The following is a 22,657-nucleotide window of genomic DNA, read 5'->3' as shown; positions in this document are numbered from 1 at the left end:
AAAACGCGGACATTGATATATGGTAACTTTTGTTGCATCTTTCTTGAGAAAGGAAATGGCTTTGTTGAATTATTATTTCACTTTATAGATGATATTCGTTTGATTTATGAACTTTAATATTTAAAAAAAAACGTTGGTCAATATTATTAACCTATTCAAGGTGATTCATTAAAAAAAAACTCACTTGCAAATTAGGAACAGGACAATAGTTACAGTGTTGGTCAAATCAGGTAGTATCCTTCAATCGCAGGGAATGTCAAGATATTAATTGTTATTATTATTTTTATTATTATTATGACAAGGTTCTGTTATTTAACACTTTTATAGAAATTTTTCAAAAAGTATTGAGATTGATCTGACCTTGATATGTGCAATAAGTTCATTGCTACATCTGTGTAACTATCTTTAGTTCTGTCACTTATACCACAGACAATATAGCTTATCGCTTCAGACCGCGCGCTAAATGCTGGAAAATGGCAACCTAAAAAGGATGCAGGGTCTTTTTAGCCGGCATCCACCAATATAATTTAGCGTGCTATGCTAGTAGAACTCGGTAATAGGAGGCAGCTCTAGCGGTGGCTTTGTTGCCAAATATTAACTGCCAAATAAACTTAACGCGTTTAATTATGTAATTTGAGAGTTACATGGAGAGAGGTAAAGATAATGAAGCTTACCAGCAATTAGGCCATGCTTGGCCCTTTTTGCCTGCTAACTTACACTACCCTCCACCTTAACAATTGAGGGGTCCAATGCAATAACCGGGCAAGTCCATTTTTTGGTAAATTTAGTTATGAATATGTTCTTGCACAGTATAAAATTCTCTAGCGTCCTGTGTAAAAATAAGGTTTGTATGTCAACAAATATGGAATATGCGGATGAATTGGTGGTTGCCTGCATAACAAAACTGTGCAATAACCAGGCAAGTCCTGGACTTGGCTGATTGTTGCATAGCTGTGCTGTTGATACGAGTTTGTGATCAGTATAACGTCTAAAAGTTAGTTTTATGCTGAATTTGAGTGAGTCAGTGGGCAATCCAATTTTTCATACTTTTAAAATAGAAAACAAAAAAGTTTTGGAAAAAAGTCGTTACCGAGTGATGAGCAAAAATTATACACGGGGAGAAGAAAATTAAAAAAAAAAACAAATTTGATCATGTGATGACTTTAGCTAGAAACTATGTACCTCCATGTGACTTTTGGTTCTATCAAGCTATTGAAGATTACCATAGGTGTTTTAAAGATACTGATAATCTGACTTCAGTGTCAGAATTTAAGCAGCGATGAGAAGACGAATTTTGTTTGTTTATGTGAAAATAATGTAACAATATATGTACATTTCATAATTCTTTTTGGAAATAAACCAATACCCCTTACTCTTTCAGATTTTATTTATTTAATTGTAATTTTTCTTGACTACTTTGCAATAACCAGGCAAGTCCATCAGTTTTTTGCTTATATTTTTTATAATTTCAAACTTGGGTCCCTAAAATTTCGGAAGTAACTTCACCAAGACTACCTCAACCCAATAGCATGATAAAAAATAGCAAATTACCTTCATCCTGTGTGTGCACAGTTTTTTTGCTCTCCTGAACATTTTGCTTCGGTGGACTTGGCTGGTTATTGCATTGGACCCCTCAATTACAAACATCCATGGTACGACAGGAAAATTCCTTCGAATTTTCCTGCCGCGTGCGGGATTCGAACCCACTACGGTTTTGCCGCACAGCCCTGGCTCGCCTCTGTAGGCAAGCCTTGGCCGCTTCGGCTACCGCCGCGCCGAGAGTTACATGGAACTTATCTTTTGTTTGTAAATGACATTTCTATTAAACGCTAAAAAAAATAAATCAAGTTACAATTAAAACTATGAATTTACCTAATTAATTATTTATTTCAAAAAAAAAATAAATTTAAAATTTCCTTAAGAATAATGGTACCTTAATTTATTTAATAAAATTGTTGGAAATTCTAGAGGTGGTTGAATACGAAATTTATTTAAAAAAAAACAACAAATCATCAATCAATGAGAGATAAGATAGGTAATGCGTTCGCTACTGCTATTGCAATTTTTGACTAACTTTTTTGTTTTTCGACATTGGGACTTCGGACCTTTTCCATTCAACGTAAAACGGATAGTCAGAACCACGGGGATAGGGGAGATATTTTTAATTATTTTTTCGATTCAATGCGCCGTTTCCGAGTTATAAGACTTTTTTACTGTATCACCTCACACACATCTTGTTTCCGAAATTTATTTTCGACATACGGACTCCGGACCTTTTGCATTCAACGGAGAAGAGACAATCAGAACCGGGAGTGTGGAGAGATTTTTTCTTTCACTCGATCACCAATTAGAACCATGGAAGATATTTCGAGTTATTTCCTGAGGTACAAGCAAAAACTGTTTTTTTTCTTTCACATACATATTGTGACGCCCCGCTCTGCCTAACCCACCAAGTGCTCTACTCGGAGCCAAGGGGAGATTTGTTTATATTTCCAACAATTTCCGAGTTACGAGCAAAAATTGTTTTTTTTCCTCATACGTTGTGACGTCATAGCTCGATGACGAAGGCTGAAAAGGCCACGCGCTCTACCCCACGCTCCCTCCCTAGGTGTCCTGAAGATGCTGGGGAAGCCCTAGATACTCCTGATAACAGAGAGAAGCCCTTTGTGACTACAAAATCACTCTATCTCTGTCGCACAGTATAACTCCATCTTTCTCGCACACAATCAGACAAAAATGACAGAAACGAACCTTTCTTTAAAAATACATGGGATTTATCATTATCAGAATAAACCATTTTAATTTAAAAAAATTAAAATGGGTTATTCTGCTGATGAAAAATAAAACATAAACTGTATTATTCAACAAAAATGTGCGAAAGTTCTTCAGGAATATTTTGAAGGAAGAACCCCGTCAACGAACACAAAAAAAATATTATTAAAAACCTTAGGTGGCCAGAAAACAGCCTCAATCTCAGTCCCTTAGACATATTTTTGTGGGGACACTTCAACAAAATAAAATTAAAGACCTCAAAATTTACATGTACTAAAAGAAAAAATACAGGACGAAATGTTTGATTTGAATTCTGAATTTGTTTTTAACACAATAAATAGTAAATTAGAGCATATTTTTAACGGTATCATCATAATTACTTGCATGTGGAAAATGGAAATAGTAGTATTGACGAAATTATGATTAAATAACCTAAATATGACAACGCTGCAAAATATTATCTGAAACTACAGGTATTCGTTGATTTTTATCAATACCTACATCATACATTTAATTAAATACAGTAACGCAAAACACACACATTGATAAAAAAGTGTATGAAATAAATCCGTAAGTACGCGTGACAACATTGCCAAATATTGTTTATATGTTACTAGGATACGCTTGTTTGTTACTGTCATGGAAAATATTCTGTTCAACCCATAGTTAGTGTCTTTGAGAAAATACCAAACGAAATTGGATTACCAAATTCACAGGGTATGAGTCATAATTTTGGACGGTCATCTGCAACCATGTTTGCAAAATAAGGAGTTTTGAATTCTTAATTATGAAAATTGAGTTAATTGCAATGTAGTTCAATTCACTGTGTTAAAAATAAATAATGAATAAAACACCGATGTTCTTAGTGTTAGGCCTTCGTGCAATAAAAGCATGCTAAAAAAATATTTGTTACACAGGCTTTTATAAAACCACGATGTATGTTGATTTTATAGAAATAGTTCTATAAAATTACTGTAAATTGCTACGAATACTTCAATCAATTTTTGCGAAACTACCTATACAAAATTTAAATTCCATTTCCAAGGAATACTTCTCTTTCCCTCCTCGAGTGTTCGATCTGTCCCTCAAAAATCACTACTTAAATATTGCCTTGAATTCCTCACAAAGTTATATTTGACAGTACATAAAATTGTCCAAGAAGAATATATATCAGTACATTTATGCTGCAGTCTCAGACAGAATTCTAAATGAGTCAACTTTAAGATTGAGCATATGAAGAGATATGAATCCGAACGCAATAACTATTTCATATTCCCATAAAATGTGGATTGCTATGCAAAAAATTTCAATTTATCATTCAGCAGTGTAATAAATCATGAGCTACAAGGTAGGTACAGAGTAACATTTAAAATTATATGTGAGAACATTAAGGACAATATCCTCAAAAATATGGAAGAGAGTTTGATTAATAAAACCATACAATTAGAATTAACAATATCGAAGTTACTGATTTAGTTTATTAACTATATTCCAGGGATAATTAATAAACTAATAACTATTTTACGTTTTTATGACCACAAGATAACTTGTGTCGCTCATAAATACATTGGACATTTGAAAAATATTTTATTATTTCCTTTTAAATACCTACGCAAAATTAACAATAGCTATATAAGTCTGCTGTCTTGTTGTTTTTGGTACCTTAACTATTAATTTTAAATTTTCCTTGAATATATACCTATACAGGGTGTTTCTAAAATAGGGTTCCAAACTTCTGCTGCGTTTATAACTCTTTAAAATAAGCCAAAAGTTCCTATTAACATGTGCCCTAAAACGCACCCTTAGGAAGTTATATGCCCTTAAAAGGGCTCAAACGCTTTACGTCCCATTTAGATTGGTGAAGGGGGTTTTCGGCCCGTAATTTTTTTTATTTCAATTTTTTTACAATTTTCTCTACTGATTTATAAAATATTAACAATTTTACGTAAAAAATATTATCTTTGTCGAAATCGATATTTCCAATGGTTTTCGAGTAAATTGAGTTTGAAAATTACTCTGTTCTTTAAGTTATTAGGCCAAAAATTACAAAAATCTGTTTACCATGGCAAATAAAAGACTAACGTTGCCACAACGCTTAACAATTTAAGTTATTGATAAACTGTCAATTGAGCTTTGCAGTGTTTAATAAGTAAAAGTGGTGAGTGGAAAATTTAAGTAAAAAAATACCAGTTTTGTTTGAGCCCTTTTAAGGGCATATAACTTCCTAACGGTGCGTTTTAGGGCACATGTTAATAGAAACTTTTTGGCTTATTTTAATGAGTTATAAACGCAGCAGAAGTTTGGAACCCTATTTTAGAAACACCCTGTATAAACGTTAAATTTTATCAGGAATAATGGATTTTTTCCAAATTTATTTTTTACAGAAAAGGAGATAATTGAAAAATCAAAACTACGATAAAAATTCAAGAACTAAACTAGCTTGTATTTAAAGTATGTTCAAAACCCTACCTACTTTAAAATAAAAATAAGTCAATTTAAACAGTATATGAAATACAGGAATAATAATTTATTTTTTCTCAAGTAAACATAAATGTAATTGTAAATGGTCTGCCTTTTTGTATTCACTAAACTTCTAAATTTCGATAGACAAATTTTCTATTCAAAAGTTAATCATCAGAATAATTGTGATTCCTGGAGTACAGATGTTCTAGGTATGTTCAAAAACAAAAGATATTTTATTTTTAAATGGGAAAAAGAATTTATATATTTAGGTATCAGTTACTAAAACAATATAGATGGTATATAATAAATATATTATCAGATTATTTTTAAATATATATTTTAGTTCCTGCGTCAACATTAGGCAACCAACAGTGATCGTTCATTGTACGCTGTGTTGTCTAGACATAATTATAGAATAGGTTCTGTAGCAAATTACATTTTGTACTTCTCCTTTATTTTGCGTACCAAAAAATTATAACTTAATGCCGTCGAAATTTTCTTATTCCAATTTAGTGTATTAGCTAAAAAAATTGAAAAAATTAAAAAAAAATTTGTTGTTTCAGTCTCAAAAAATCCTTACGCAACATAGTTTTATGATAGACGCTGGACAATGGATGCCTGTTTCGGGACGTTGGACGTCTGATGGATGTCCTAGAGATATCCGTTTTCCCATAGGCCTGGGATATCCACCAATGGGACCATAGATGGACGTTTAAGACAATTTAGGCACATCCTAAGGATGTGCCTACTGTTTACAAAATATACATACAGTAGACGGCATTAATAGATATTATGATGTTCAAATGAATGTATATTTAGGTACGTGGGACATAGAATGGGCATCCTTGAGATATCCGTTTCCACACAATTGAACGTCCCTGAGAAATCCACCAATGATAAATAAATGGAGCTTCCTAAGATCTAATTGGTAATGCAGGTTTTCTGGGATATTCCAAATTACATAATTTTGTGTAAAAGATAGGTATGTTTTACAAAGAGTGTACGTATAAAAAAATAGTACGTGATAACGTAAGTAAAATATATTTTTATCAACATTCCCTGAATGTCTGCATCCGTACTAGTCCTAGTGCGTTCAGACCTACAATGAACATAAAATGAACATGGATATCTGGTGCCATATGCGATCCTATATATTTGAAACCATCTTTCTTCCAATAATAATAATGATCCTTTTTACCTTTACAGCTTTGGAAATTGCTTCGCACTGCGGAAAATAATTTGAAGGCCTATATTTTACTCGGTACCTACATAATAAAGGAAGTGGTTGGTTGCTCATTTACTAACGAGGTAGACACGAATGTCTCCATTTAGCATAGGTGCTGCTACATGTCAAATGAATACGCAAAGCATGTGAATGTCCTCTAGCATGTGATAGTGCACAACTTCGGGGCAAATTTCCCACATACATGGAAATAATAGCGTGGGGGAAGTCATGCATGTAAAAGGAAAATTATGTTGGGGAGAAATAAAATTGCATGTAGAAGCACGGAATAGAAATGAACACTGAGAGAAAGGATTACTCAAATTATAAAATTTTTAAAAGTATTTTTAATCGAAGAAGAATCTATAAATTGACTAGGAAAACTATCAAGATAGATACAAAAGAAATTTGAATGAAAAAATATATTTAATTTTATCTTTTTTCATGCAGATTCTTCCATAAAATGATATTTGTAGTTAACAAATATTAATTGATAGTAACTAAATACCAAGTGTGATCCGTATAATGAATTAAAATTAAAATAAGTATAGTTTCCAGAGAATATCTATAATAAAAAGTCTTATACTGAAAATTATGATAAGAATATAATTTCTTTGAGGTTACTCGCATGCTTGCTGCGTGGGTAAAAATAGGGAATCAAATAAATTTATTGAAACATTTATTTACAAAATACATACTTATAAAAATGGGAAATATTAGGGGAGTTACTTTTCAAATGAGGACAGAATAACTGGCCACGGACTGGCTAAAGTTTACCCAATTGCGATATAATACTCCAGTCGAGTTTGAATGTGAAAAAACTATTGCACATTTTATAGGCTATTGACTATGTACTTTAGATAGCAACTACAACGTAACAGAAATTTTATTGTTTGATATGTTCTATTGACCCTAAACAATGATAAAACCGCGGAGTGCTACCTTTTAAAGGGGTGCGTTTTTGAGATCGAAGTAAAATGGTGGTATTTTCAGTTTTATGTGTTTTACTCGAAAACTATGCATTTTTTCACTATAGTTGTAGCAAATTGAATTTCCAATCGAAATGAGACCTTCTGAAGTCTAAAAAGTTTATTTTTAACAAAAATATGCCCAAAATACGAGTAAAAAAACCCGAAAAAATGCGTTTTTTTTCTTTTTAGTTTTTGGCCCACAACTTTTTTCTGAGAGAAGTTAGGTATAAGCATTGCTTCACAGAAAAAAAGTTAATGTTTTTTCCTTTAAAATAAGCCTTTATAGAAGTACCTACGACTAATAGAAACTGAGATACATTGGAACAAAGTTGGCTACTTTTTGGATTTTTGGCCAATTTTTGCTCTTTTTTTTCTGAGTTAATTTAGGTATATGTAATGTCATATTCAAATGAAAGCTGGTTTCAAGACCTTTAAAATGGTGCTTGGTTGAAGTTTGTACAATTAAAATCAACGATACCTTTTCTTATTTTTATAAATTTTTTATTACTTTCGGTATTATTTTGTCTAATAAATTTATTTTTGTGAATGTGAAAGTTAAAATAAGTTTCTAGGTGATTGGATATTATTATTTATTTATTTAAACAACAGTTAATCATATATATCTTTTAAATTTTCAGTTTCATTTAGTATATTTTCAATATTAATATCAATTTCGTCATCATTTTCATGAATGTCCTCTTCAGAAAAATCAGGCTCATAAGCATTCTCACAATTTATTCCCATACATTCTTTAATACATTTACAGGCTATTTTTTCAAGTAAATTTTCAGGTGCATGAGATTTACTATTAAAAATGGGAACTAGCCCGTTTATGGAATTTTTCCAACTCCAATCAAAGGGATTTAAAGTAGAACCATTCCACTTTTGCATCTGAAAATATACTCTGAACCCATGATGTTTGAGAGCATCAGTTGTTGAAGGCAATCGAGATAATAAATTTTGCACTTGTTGAATACTTTTGAAATAATTTATATCGACAAGTTTTTAGGCTGTCAATTTTTGAACTATACGTTATAGTTACAATGCATTCAGATGCAGCAGTGATATCCTCAACACTAGCATTTTCAGGTAAAAATACATCGAGGTAATTTTTTAATTTTGAAAAATTCTTATTTACAAAATTGAAAAATTTTTTTGTAATTGTAATTATTTAATTAAAAGTACAAAAATAATTAAAATAATTCGAAATTTTACACGATAAATATGATTAATTGTTGTTTAAATAAATAAATAATAATATTCAGTGACCTAGAAACTTATTTTAACTTTCACATTCACAAAAATAAATTTATTAGACAAAATAATACCGAAAGTAAAAAAAAATTATAAAAAGAAAAAGTATTGTTGGTTAAATTGACATGTCTCGGTTGAATTTAATTATTGTATAAACTTCTACTAGGCACCATTTTAAAGGTCTTGAAACCAGCTTTCATTTGAATATGCATTACATATACCTAAATTAACTCAGAAAAAAGTTATAAGACGAAAATCGTCAGAGGGCAAAAATTGGCCAAAAATCCAAAAAGTAGCCAACTTTGATCCAATGTATCTCGGTTAGTAGTAGGTACTTCTGCAAAGGCTTATTTTAAAAGGAAAAAACATAAACTTTTTTTTTGTGAAGCAATGCCTATACCTAACATTTTTGAACGCGTACGCATCTTTACCCGAATTTGATGCGCAATATCTCCGATGTCCGAGGTCTATAGGTTCGCAGTGTGTACAACTGCATTCGATTATTAGCGCTGTTGCCACATCTACATAGTCTTTATGCGTTCATTAAATATAACTTAAAACTACTTAAATATGATATTTGTATGATTTTAATTAGTCAATATGTATGCTATGTGCATATGAGTAGATTTCTTTGCTATATACACCGTATCCACCTAGTGAGCGGAAGTCCAATATTTAGGTTAATAAAAGATATAACTTAATTTTTTTTCTACAGAGTTGCCTACTTTCCCGAGCTGCACAAAATGAAAATATATTTGCATATATAGGGTGTTCAGTTTTTCCTGGGCAGGTACCGACTTAATTTTTTTTAATGGAAACCTATATTTTTTATGGCATTATCGAATTCTACGTGAAAAATTAACGGGACTTTGTGTTATGATCTTTCATTTTTTTTCTCATGTTTCGTCACTTTTAGTAGTTGACATAATTATGATTGTATGACAGCTAGAAATAATTTGTTTTTCAGGAACTCTAGAACTGAAGATGGCTCTTTCAAAAAACGTATCAAAAGTTGACCTGCGATATACAGGTGTTTTACTTAAAAATGTTTTTTTTGTAAAAACTACGCAACTTAGGTATAGGGAAAGCTATTAAAAAATTGTGGGGTCTACAGAAAGGCATAAAATGAAATCATAAAAGACAGGGTGTTCTATTTGAAAAAGTCGAGATTTTTCAAATTTTAAATTATCAGGTTTGGCACGATTTTTTTGCCCCCTGTATATCGCAGGTCAACTTCCACTAGGTGGACACGGTGTTAGATAATGTTTATTGCAAATAATTTCAATAGAATTTAATTTTTTCAAATTGGCAGCGGGCTTTAGTCCCATAAGAAAAGCATAGGATCCGCCCTGCGCTCCTCACTTCCCTCGGATCCCGATATACCTCCTTAAGTCTATTATATTTAGGAAAAGAAAACTACATAGTGGACGAATTGCTTTGATCTATGTACAAACATCTGTGACAGAAGACCAGGAGTATATCTGGTTTTGAAAAATTTTCAAGCGAAGAAGAAAAGATTTTTTTTTCAAAAATTGAACATTTAAACGTAAATTAGTTTTTACCCCTCTTAAATAGTAATCTAAGATCTCATACCATTGCGCGAAAACTATATTAATCTAGAAGTTGCATTTAATATAGCAAGTAGGCGCTATAAAATCCTTATTTATTACTTTAGTAAATACAACTAGAACAATAGTCAATAATAATCCCCTTAATCTCCAAACGCCGATGTAAACAACATGGTTTTTGTAGGTACACATAAAAAAAGTTGATAAAAGTAATACTACAGCACGACTCGAATGCCCCACTAAGAACTCATATTTCTGCCGGGCCCAAACACTTGTAGCTTGTTTTATCAAAGATTATTATAGAGCTGATCATCTTAATAGGGGTTCCTTTAATCTTAGCGTCCCACATTTTGATTTAGACGACTGCTCTTTCGAAATATAGGACCTGGGGCAATTTCGAAACGACTAGCACGCTCTACTTTTGTTAAATACATAACCTTCATAAATGATAATAAGCCACGTGATTAGTAATTTTGTTTGTAACAGTGATTTTATTTCCTTCGCATTGGCAATTAAATTTCGGTAAAATTAAAGTTTTTCAACCGTCAGCTATCGCATTATCTCGAGCGTAGACGCAACAGTTTGTCATTGTTCATTGTAAATGAATTATTAATATTGGTGGCGCTAACATTTAGGGAATTTTAAACAGTCCCAGTCGAGCAATGTGGGTTGCCTAAACTCAGCGGTCACGTGGCCTGTAATCATTTAATTCCCACAGCTGCAACGAGTCGATGATTCGTATTTATGTACGCTTATTAGCACACAGCGGCATCTGTAGCGGCATATATTTTTTAGTTTCTTTCTTTAAAATGTCTTAATATTCTAATCTCATAAGAGCGCTTTAATAATTGCATAGCTTTACGTCATTTATACTCAGAAATGTACGTTTTCAATTTTATTCAATATAAACAGCACACCCTGTATAACAGTAAAACATTTAGAGTTAATATAGACTTAGAATAAAATAATGTAATTAAATATTTAGTGACCTACAAAACATAATCATAAAACATCGATATGTAAGCCATTACGGTCTTATTACTTATGCATTAAGTGATACAGAGCCTTTATGGAGTGTAGCATAAAAATTAAAGTTTCATGAACCACAGAAAATGTGTTAATCCTTCATTAAATGGTATACTGATCGTAATAGATAGATATATTCTTTATTGTCTTGTTTTTTTTCAGTGCAACTTATATTTTATACATACAGGGTGTAAGTAGTTTCACTGCCATTACTTCAGCATGAGATAGAGTAATCATAAATGAACAAAATATTTGTATATTACAGGGGCGTGAGATTAACCGTTTTCAAAATACAACGTGACAACAGCGCTTAACCTAATGTTACACAGATGATGCACACCACTTCAATGGGAAATTATAGACCTGTGGCACTTTTATCGACTGTATCTAAAATATTAGAACGAGTTGTTTTTAAGAGAATCTTAAAATTTGTAGAAAATTTTAATATATTGTCAGAAGTACAACATGGTTTTCGGAATAATCATTCTACTCAAACTGCAATCATGTCTTTTATAGAGAAATTATATGAAAAACTCAGTGAACATTTAATGTGTGTTGGTTTGTTCACGGATTTAAGTAAAGCATTGGATTTGATTGATCATGAAATTTTAATTGAAAAGCTGGAAAATTTGGGTTGCGTGGAAAAGTTAAGGAAAGGGTAATTACTTATCTCAGTGACAGATCACAGGTAGTTGCGGAAAATGGATCTATTTCGAAAAAATTAAATATAAAACTTTGGGTGCCTCAAGGTTCCATACTTGATCCGTTACTTTTTTAATTTTTATCAATGACTTGTCAACCCTAATAATAATTTAATAATGTTTGCTGATATTAATTCATATTTGTGTTGTGGAGATAATCACATAGATGCTTTATCCTTTCTACAAAAAGATATCACAAAATATGCTGAATACTTCAAATTAAACAGATTATTTTTAAACATTACGAAAACACTTTTTATTATATTTTCACCTAGAAATTCAGTTCAAGAGTAGTTTAATTAAAATCACTTCATATTATAAAACAAAGTCCTCCGCCGCGTCTGTCTGTCTGTCTGTCTGTTCGCGATAAACCCAAAAACTACTGCACAGATTTTCTTGCTGTTTTCGCCAATGGATAGAGTGGTTCTCGAGGAAGGTTTTAGTATATAATTTGTTAAGTAAACAGAAACTTTTAATCAAATTATGAATTTTAAAAAAATATGTAATTAAAGTACCCAAAGATTCACGTCGTCCAAATAATTATACGTATTAAAAATAATTTAGTTACTTACCAAAAAGAAAAATTCAAAAAGTACAAAACAAACTACAACATATACTCAAAATATCCACCTTTGAATACAATTTTCACGCACTCGCTGGAAAATACCCAGATTTATCCTTATTTGATGGGTAGCGGTAAAAATTCGTTTCCGCAAGTTGTCGTCTGTCGAATTCCAGATACTAAATTAATTGCGTATTGTTGGTTGTTGGACACCTTAGTACCTCATGCTGTCACGCCGTTGTCACATTGCTCGATATGAATTTTATCGAATTTTAAATTTATTACAGCGCTAATTATTTTTCAGAATTAAGCATAAAAAAGTTGAAAAAAATTATAAACATTGTATTTTATGGTGCTTGAGTTTAGGGCCCATGTCATATAAGGTTTTTTGTGTATTTTAATGTGTGCTATCGTCTGTTAAAATTACGGCAGTCATATTTCTAACATCCTATATAACATTATTGGCACTTAACCTTAAAAAGATTATTATACCTACAGGTATGTTAATTACTATTAGCCTTGTTTATGTAAAGATTACTACCCAATGTTTTACAAAAAATAGTACTGTTCTTAATACATTGTACTTTTGTCAAGGTTTTACGCAAATAAAGCAAAAAAGTAATATACAGAATTTATTCCGTTTTAAATTTCCAAAAAAAAAAAACATATTTTGGACATTATATACATTAGTAAAGAAGAAACGTTCACACAGATTTAAGTAACCTATTTCTTAACGATAAAGAGGCAAACATGAAAACTTATGTTACCAACAGCTAAATTTCATGACTCATAAAAAGTTTCTCTTGTTACAGTTACATCGTTTATACGCACATTTCTAGCAAGAGGTTTAAATAAAGGAAAAACTTTTTATCTAAATTACCCGTAAATAAACACCAGACTGACCTTGTTGAATACGATCGCAGATTCGAGGTCAAAATATGTTTCCCTTAATTCGAAGGACTTAAAGGAAGGAAATAAAAAGTAGAATTTAATTGAAGCAAGTTATAAACCTGAAGTTTCCGCGATCAAAGATCGATATGAAGATCTTGTTATGTCTCCTTATTAAATGTAATAAGTACCTAGTTGATTTAATTTCAGATCCGCTATTTTATTAATAAAAATCTTATTACACTTTTATTAAAGGGAATACGAAAAATTGGTTTATTGGATATTCGGGAAAGGAATCATAAACCTGAAATAATAAGGTTCATTGTTTATTACTCATTTTCTGGCAAGATTATTGGTATTGTCTGAATTAAATTTCCATTTCCAACGACCATTAAATTAACATTAAGTCGAACGGTTTTGAAATATAATTAAGAAATTTTATTACCATTTACTCTTTTCAAAAACATGATTTCCATTGAAAGATAGCAAAATAATGTTACACACATTCGTAAATGCATAACTTAGAAAACAGTAGAAATTAAAAATTAAGATAGTATCTAAAAAAATATGTAAACAAAGGTAAATATAATCTTTATAAGAAGCACACGTATTTTTAATAATTTTAATGATATAAATAGGGATTAAGCTTGGTCGGTTAGTTAATGTGTATTAAAACAAATATTTTCTTAGATGAAAATCCAAATCTGGTGAAGATAATTATATTAAGAGTATTTATAGCTTATTTTTTCAGTAAGTTGGCAAAATATTCATATATTCACTCATTTATCAAAAAGTAGTAGAATTGTTTTTAAATTTATCCTACAAAAAACTATTTTCTTTAAATCAGGGAAAAAATGTCAATTTAATTAATAGGAAAAACAAAGTTTCCAATTTAAATCTCACTAATCTTTATGTTTATATTAACAGTTACATTTTTAAAATATAATTAGTTTTGTTTTGATCTAAAATTGACTAAAAATTTAACTGTTTTTTCCAAATTATTTCTAAGTATTTGGTATTCCACCGAATAATGTACAGCCATTCGGAATTCGGCCGAATATCAAGAAATTAGTATAGTCGCAAAATATTAATTACGTCTAGTAACATGTATATTGTTAATTTTGCCAAATTAAATAAAATTAATAAATAAATAAAACTAACAGCCAAATGCATCTTCTAAAAGTCAAAATTTTAATACTCAAAGATAGATAGGTGATAATTTTATAAAATGGCGAATGCGCTGGTTAAAACGCATTTGTAAATTATAACTGACAAAATTCTTACTAAAAAATTATATGTATAAATTGAAATGTACCTACATATATAAATAAAATAAAAGACATGTTGTCCAAAGAAGGTAACATTGATTTACTTTAAAATGTCTTGTAACTTTAATTTATATCGTTCTATTTTTGATACCTATATACCAAATAATTGTTTATTTAATATACTTAATTTTATTGCTTTAATAACAAATATATTTGAATATTTTTGCTAAAGTTCCATAAATATGCATAAGACATTGACATACATTTTCATATAAAAAAGAACATTCAATATATGATCCTTGAATTTTCAGACTGAATAAAAATCAGGATAACAATAAATGAGAGCAAGTTTTACGAACCAACTAACTGTTGAACAGTTTTCCTTATTGTTAATAATAGAACAGAAAACACTTTTAACATTTTTAATAAATTAGTTTTTATGTTAGTTATCGGCCAGGTGTCGAGTTCTAATTTGTAAATACAGGGTGTCCGCAAATTTCACCGCCAATGTATATTATTTGCAGGTCTGTAGGTTTTGGTTTGTGTAGTAGTAACACGGATTTAAAACTTCAGTTCAGTAGGCGATGAAAACAAGATGTTGATTGCTGTGGCTATCAGGTAATGTCATTATTGTCGTGTTTTTTTAGGATTCTCATCACTTCACACATGCAAATTATGAAGTGTCCGCGCGTATCAAGACAATTAAATGTACCTATGTAAAACTAATGTTCATAAAACTTTAAAAAAGCAACTTCTTTCATTTCATGTAACTTCTGCTCAAGAACTTGAAAATTTAGATCTCAACGCACGTTTATAATTTTGCCACTGGTTGGTGAATGGCTTCGCAGAATATAAAAATTTGCTTCAAAAATAGTTTTGTACCGACAATTCTTGTTTTACGGAGGAACGGAGTTGTAAATTTTCATAATTTGCATGTGTGGAGTGATGAGAATCCTAAATAAACACGACAATAATAATATTACCTGATGATACACAGCAACCAACATCTTGTTTTCATCGCCTACTGAACTCAAAAGTTTTAAATCCGTGACACTGTCAGGTAAACCGAAACATACAGACCTGCAAATAGTACCATTTTTCTCAAGAATGGCTTTCTGTAGGCGATTTTCTCAAGAGACAATATTTTTAAATAAAACGACCTTTTCACTGTTGCTGCCCGTTTTAAAAAAATACTACTATTGTAAAAGTTTTGACGCTAAAAGGGAGAGGTAACCGAAAAAACTATCACCCAGTACATCGATTTGACTAAAGTTTTAAGAAATAATACGCCATAATAGTCCAAATAAATGTGCCAAATTTTAAAGCGATGGGTAATGAAGTTGTTAATTAAATAAGTTTTATTTTTGACAATTTTGAAGGCTTGTAACTCAAAAACCAAAAATTTTTTTAACTTTTTTTCGCAGATTGTATTTATTTATCGTCGTGAATACAGTCAACAGTTGTCGGTGAAATTTGCGCACACCCTGTATAATCATTTCTGCTTTATTTCCTTTTTTGATAAGGAACAAGTTGTTTGTCGTAATGTTTACAATTATTTCAAATAAGGAAGTATCTGGGTATGGAAAATTAAATTAATGTTTGTACCTCATTTGTCCTAGCCATAAACAGGAGTTTTTCAATTAAGTCAATAACATACGCATGACTGTAAAAAAAGCAAAAATGTAATTTATATTTTCCCGGAGGTCATATTTCCTTGCAAATGTGTACAAATATAAACAATTCTAATGCAGCCAAAATGGACAAAAATCACATGAAAGGAAAACAATAAGATAAAATGGCAAATTAGATTATTTAAAATTTTCTATGAAATATATTAGGTACGTTAATTTGAATATTATAATTACAGATTTAACGACGAATGTATGAATAGTTTAGAGGTTAAGGACATCGAGTGTTCAAGCATTTATTGAATCAATCACTACACATGCTTGTTCAAATAAAATCCAATTCCGTTTAGCGTAAATTATTAAGACCAGTTGGCGCCTTGAACTTTGTAAAGAATAAAATTCGAAATAAAATAAAAGTATGATAATATACAGGTGTCACACCACGAACTCCATCGATGGATATCTGGGAAACCGCTGAAATTTTGATGGTGTAATACGGACCGTGGGGCCTACCAAGCTAAAATATTTTCAAGGTCATCGTACTTCGAAGTCGATACTAACTTTCTTATTTTAAATGGAATCCCCTGTGTATTATTGCATTTTTGGAAAGAGCATTTTTAAGTTGAAAACATATAGCATACTCCATACTTAGGATTGACCGTTTCCGAGATATTTTGATTTTTAAGCAAAATTGACAGATGTAGACTGTCAGCAAAATTTAGTTTTCTTGGAAACATAGGTTTATTTTTTGTGCAAATTGGACATTTTGTAGAGGAAGATCTAATTTATCGAATTTGACATGAAAATTTTCCAGTTGTTATACAGGGTGGTAACAATTTTGATATTTTCGGATTCGTTTTTCAATTTTCTACAAGTTACTACTCTCTTATATTTATCTAAAATAGCCACATTTTCGAGTAAAACTTAAAAAACTAATTTAAATTATTTAGTTTAGCACCCTGAATCTTTTTAACGAAGCGTGCTAGATAAAAACTTTATTCGCGAATGCAGCTAAGAGCTCGCCCTCTGGTGCTGACAAGTGATACTAGCGAAACAAGGTAGGTAAATATTTCTTGTGTGTGAGACATTTTGTTTTGTATTATATTTAAAACTGTGTTTAGGGTTTGTTTTTTGAACACTGTTATTTTAAGAAAATAGTGTGAGGAAAACTTCAACAGTTATGGATAAAAAGAAGAAACTGTCGAACTATTTATTGTTCGTTCTTGGTTACTCTTCATGGGTCAAGAAAAACCCAGAATTAAAATTTCATCAAACCACTGAAGAAATTTTCAAAATATTATTGTCGATAGACAATACCCCCTGAATTTCATGAGGGTTCTTAGTAAAGGCACTATTTTGCAGACACAATGAGTAAATTTTTAAATTTAAATCATTTTGCCCAATTTTCCCACATAGTACTACATGACATTAAAAACTGCTTCTCCTTCTGATACTTATATGTATAACGAGAGTTTTCGTTGGCACTTAAATAGGAAATGTATTCCACAACGGATAACTTCATAGTTATAACCTAAAAAAATGTACATTAAATTGTAATGCTAGAAACAAACAAGGTAGACATAAATGCTTGCGTTAAAATTTATTTATGAAATATTTGAAACCTATAAAATAACACAAAAGTCAAATAACCGCAGTTTAATAACAAAATTACTAATAATAATGGCAAATAAAACAAATGTCGTTCAAATGAATGTGTAAACACGAACGCCAAGGTTAAAATTACCTTGTCTCAGAGCTTACCGCTTTCGCCGCTTGGTGCGCTTGCATCTTAAAAATTATCGCAAATACGAAAAACCCCTTAAAATTCACCAAACAATATGACGTTTCATTTCTGGTCACCGTTTGTGAATCACTCTGTATTTTTCTCTGTCATAGTAGATCACGTTTGCCAGATTTACCTTACAATTTACTAAAATATCTTGGTAATTATATTATGAGCACTACTAACATTAATAGTATACTATTCTATTTTATTAAAAATAGCTTAGTCTTAGTAGTGGTATTTAGTGAAAGATTATGAGCTCGGCTTATAGTTATTACTTTTTTGATTTTATGAATACATTCAACATTTCTAAAATAAAATTAACATTATACCTTTGTTAAATCGAAGTAATGTTACACTTACCATTATAATCATCCAAATTTTCATATCAAAGGATATACAGGTTATGTAATATTGCACGGGAATAAATTATTTATGCTACCCTAGCTGGAGCAACAAGAATTGTTGATTAAATTGGTTTCAAGTTTCGTAACGTGAAGGTTTTCGACTTCCGTTACAATTCTTGACATTTGTCAACCTTGATCTGCAGTTTTATATCAATTTCTGTTTTAGTGCATATCAACTTTTGAAGTTTTCAAGGTTACTTGACATCATTTCAAACCCTTGACAAATTTCAATCAATTTGTTTTTTACAGCATAGTAAATCTCCATTTTTATTGAAATGTCTGTCTAAATGTCATTTTTTCTTATAATTTCAACCTTGATATGAAGTCAATGTTCATACAGCATAGGGCTGATTATCTGAAATTTGTTAATATTTAAATTTATTAAAATTAAGCCAATAAGAATCAAAACTGATAAAAATTATTTTTATTTTTTTTTATTCGACATTGGTACCACTAATATATTAAGTAAATAATAATTAGCTTCAGCATAATATTGATTTGTTACAATTCCAAGTTTACTCTTTTAATTATTATAATACTTAGCACGTCAACATTATTTACCATGCAAGGACTAAACGACTAAACATCACGTAATAAGGTTAGCGGGTCTACGTTAGAGAAAAAAAAAATTAAATTACATTGTTCTGTATAAAATGTTCGGTATACCAGTTGGGAGGGGTTATTACTGAATTTCTATAATCAAAAATTTTCTATAATCGAAATTTTTTGTGATGAAAAATATAAATTTATTTTATAAATGACGCAACAAATTAAAAAATATATTACATCCCTTGTGCACATCCTATTTAATTGTTTAATCGCGTGTGTGTAGTTAATTTTGTATCCATTTGCTGTACATAGGCCAATTAACAGTTCAAAATTGTGAACCATCAAATTGCCAACAATTTTCCTTGAAAAATGTCCAGTTTTACGCGATCTATTTATACGCAACATATCTGTCTTTCCTCCACGTTAATCTTAAGTACGGTAACGTGAATTTCATGGCCATATAAAATAGTTTGTATCAAATTTCATAATTTCACATAGTATTTGATATTATATGAAAATCGTGCTGTTAGTGTTTCTTAGTGATTGTATTTCCCTGCATTCAGAGGTATAAATTAATATCTGTGCCGTAACAAACTTCATAAATTTTAATTTTGTGGGTTCATTAGTGATCCACACCGACAAATTTGGAAAGAATCACCGGTATTGGAACTACTGGAAGCATTAATACAATTATAGGTACTTACTGTTAGAATGATTTGTATTGCGCTACTGTAGTATAAGAAATTTGTTCTTATATCAATGATTTATATATTTCTGTTAGAAACTGAGGGTTTTTAAAAAGAAAACAGAAAATTTTATAGAAACATTACTTGCAATATAAACCTCGGAAACTGAGAATCAAAAATTAAGGATGCATAGAACAAATTGTAAATTACCTGCAAGTTTATAGTTTACACTTTTACCAATCAATAGTGACTAAATTAATTGCCAAGGAACGTTCTGTCCTCACTTGATTAGTAACAATTACTGCAATTAATTCACAATTAATTTTTTAACTTATTCCTACTCGTCAGAGTACAAAAAATGAGTTCTAACTTATTAATTAATACGAATTATTTTGACCTATGCCTATGCAGTAAATAATAATAGTCCACATGTACAGTCATTTCAACTGGCTAAATAAAAAGGAAAGAACTAGTCATAAAATTCTAACTGCAGGATAATTTATTAAAACTCGGCGATATTTAAAGCTGCTATAAAGAACCAATAATTGTAAAATTTTACTCTCAAGGAACTTCTGTCTCGTTCAGTGTATTCTTTTGATTTTAAATTCCCAATGTTACGTCTCTAAACAGCAGTCAGCTGAAGATTGTGAAAGATTATATTGATTGTGTCCTTGACTCGCTTTTTGTAGTTAATTTAGTTCAATTACTCGGCTAAGAAATAAGAACTTATTAAAAGCGATGCAAAAATGTAACAATGGCACTTTTACTCCTGAAGAATATTGTAACAAAAATTACACAGGGTACCTACTGAGAGAGCTTTGCTGTTCAAAGACTTTGTAACACAAGATCTATGTCATCATTCTGTGGAGGTACAGCAAAGCAACATAATGTTACATTTTTGGAAGTTCTAAAACTAGTAAAAATAAATCTCCTGCCTAAGCAAGAAATTTGCTTTCGCGAACTTGTAAAATATTTTAAAGTTCAGGTGCATAATTTTGCTTTTTTATTCGATTCAATATGATTTGTAAGTTTAGAAAAGAGTACCTATATTATTTCAGTGTTTTTTTCATGCGAAGAAAATTTATTATACTGTATTTTCTTAAATATTTGTTTATAAAAATTATTTTCAGTTCCTAAATTATGTAATATATCAGCCAATTGCGACTGAAATAATAGGTGTACAAAGATTTGATGTTTAAATTGTTTCGCTTGAGGAAATTTGTGGTCAATTGTAGTGATTGCATTATCAGTCATCCGTGCTAGTTTTTTTATCACTAAAAAAAACAACGTGAAAAAAAGGTTAGAAAATACAGAAAAATACTTTAATGTATTAAAAGTGCTTGAAGATACAGGTATAGGAATATAGGCTATTTATTCTTATCATAATTTTCAATGTTTTCTGTATCACATTAAATTTTTTCTATTCATTCCTCGGCTGTTTTGTCTTCGACTGAATTGAATATACGTACTTACAGGGCGTCCCAAAAATATGTGCCAAAATTTTAACCACATATTTAATGCATCAAAAGCAAAACTTTTTCTTAATATATGTTGTAATAGTTTATTGTGTTAGTTCACGTAATTATAAATAATAAAAATTAAATCAATAAATTACACAGGCCAACAAGGAAAAAGTTCCAGAGATCAGACACTACGTTTCCGAAGGCATTTGGCGCGCTGAATCCGAATCTGGCCTCAGAATTGATCCATCACCCTAGGTTTCCGAGATATTCTAACCTAAAAGTGCAAAAAACACGTATTTTTGCTATTTTCAAGGTTATGTAACTTGGCGAAAAAAAATTTTTTCTCAAAATTGAAAATATCATTGGAAACTACTATCTTTCCCCTTCAAAACGCATTTTTTTATTTGTAAAAAGCTTTATTTTTCGCGGAGATATCGTCGATTAAAGATGATTAGTATAGCTACCTTATTAAACCATGGCTCGACCTATAACACAATATCACTAAGCGCTACGAGCCTTAGATGTCAGGAAGGTTAACCCCAAGCCCTGTAACTGAATAACACTAAGCGCTACAAGCCCTAACCACCAGGAAGGTTAATCCCAATAACCCAAATAACCCAATAACCCAATTGGTTCATTGAATATAGTAAATGATTGCTTTAAAATATAATAAGTGTATCATGACATTACTCAATATATTACAATATTTAGGATAACTAGTAACATTTCATGGACGATTAGGGCTCACAGCGCTTAGTGTTGTGGGGTTATAGGGCTTGGGATTAACCTTCCAGACATATAGGGCTTGGGGTTAACCTTCCTGACGATTAGGGCTCGCAGCGCTTAGTGTTATTGGGTTGTAGGGCTTGAAGTTAACCTTCCTGACGATGAGGGCTCGCTCCGCTTAGTGTTGTGGGGTTATAGGGCTTGGGATTAACGTTCCTAACAATTAGGGCTAGCAGCGCTCAGTGTTATGGGGTTAGCCGTGATGTAATAATATAGCCATACTGGTCATCTTAAATTGACGGTATCTCCGCGAAAAATAGAGCTTTTTCCAAATAAAAAAATGCGTTTTGAAGGGGAAAAATAGTCGTTTCCAATGATGTTTTCAGTTTTGAGAAAAAAAATTTTTTCGCCAAGTTACATAACCTTGAATATAGCAAAAGTACGTGTTTTTTGCACTTTTAGGTTAGAATATCTCGGAAACCTAGGGTGATGGATCAATTCTGAAGCCAGATTCGGATTCAGCGCGCCAAATGCCTTCGGAAACGTAGTGTCTGATCTCTGGATTTTTTTTTTGAAATTTTGTCGGCCTGTGTTATTAATCAATTTCGCAACTTTTTGTTTATTATCGTCTACTCGTTTCGAATTATGTTTCAATGGCGGATAATAAAAATTGAAAAAATTGTATCATATATTTCGAGAAAAATTGTTAGACAAAAGTTA

General features: G+C 30.9%; 1 long non-coding RNA gene across 1 annotated transcript; it reads right to left on the bottom strand.

Moving 5' to 3' along the window:
* Nucleotides 1-5,617: 5,617 nt before the first annotated feature.
* On the bottom strand, nucleotides 5,618-19,983 carry LOC108904823. Its single transcript, XR_001964246.1, has 3 exons — nucleotides 19,959-19,983; nucleotides 5,816-6,113; nucleotides 5,618-5,756 (listed from the first exon to the last, which is right to left on the bottom strand). It is a non-coding gene; the product is annotated as an uncharacterized LOC108904823 (long non-coding RNA).
* Nucleotides 19,984-22,657: the final 2,674 nt, after the last annotated feature.

This window comes from Anoplophora glabripennis, unplaced genomic scaffold, assembly GCF_000390285.2.
Source record: "Anoplophora glabripennis isolate ALB-LARVAE unplaced genomic scaffold, Agla_2.0 scaffold104, whole genome shotgun sequence".
NCBI lineage: Eukaryota > Metazoa > Arthropoda > Insecta > Coleoptera > Cerambycidae > Anoplophora > Anoplophora glabripennis.
Note: the sequence above shows the minus strand (reverse complement) of the source record. Positions and strands in the feature narration are given on the sequence as shown.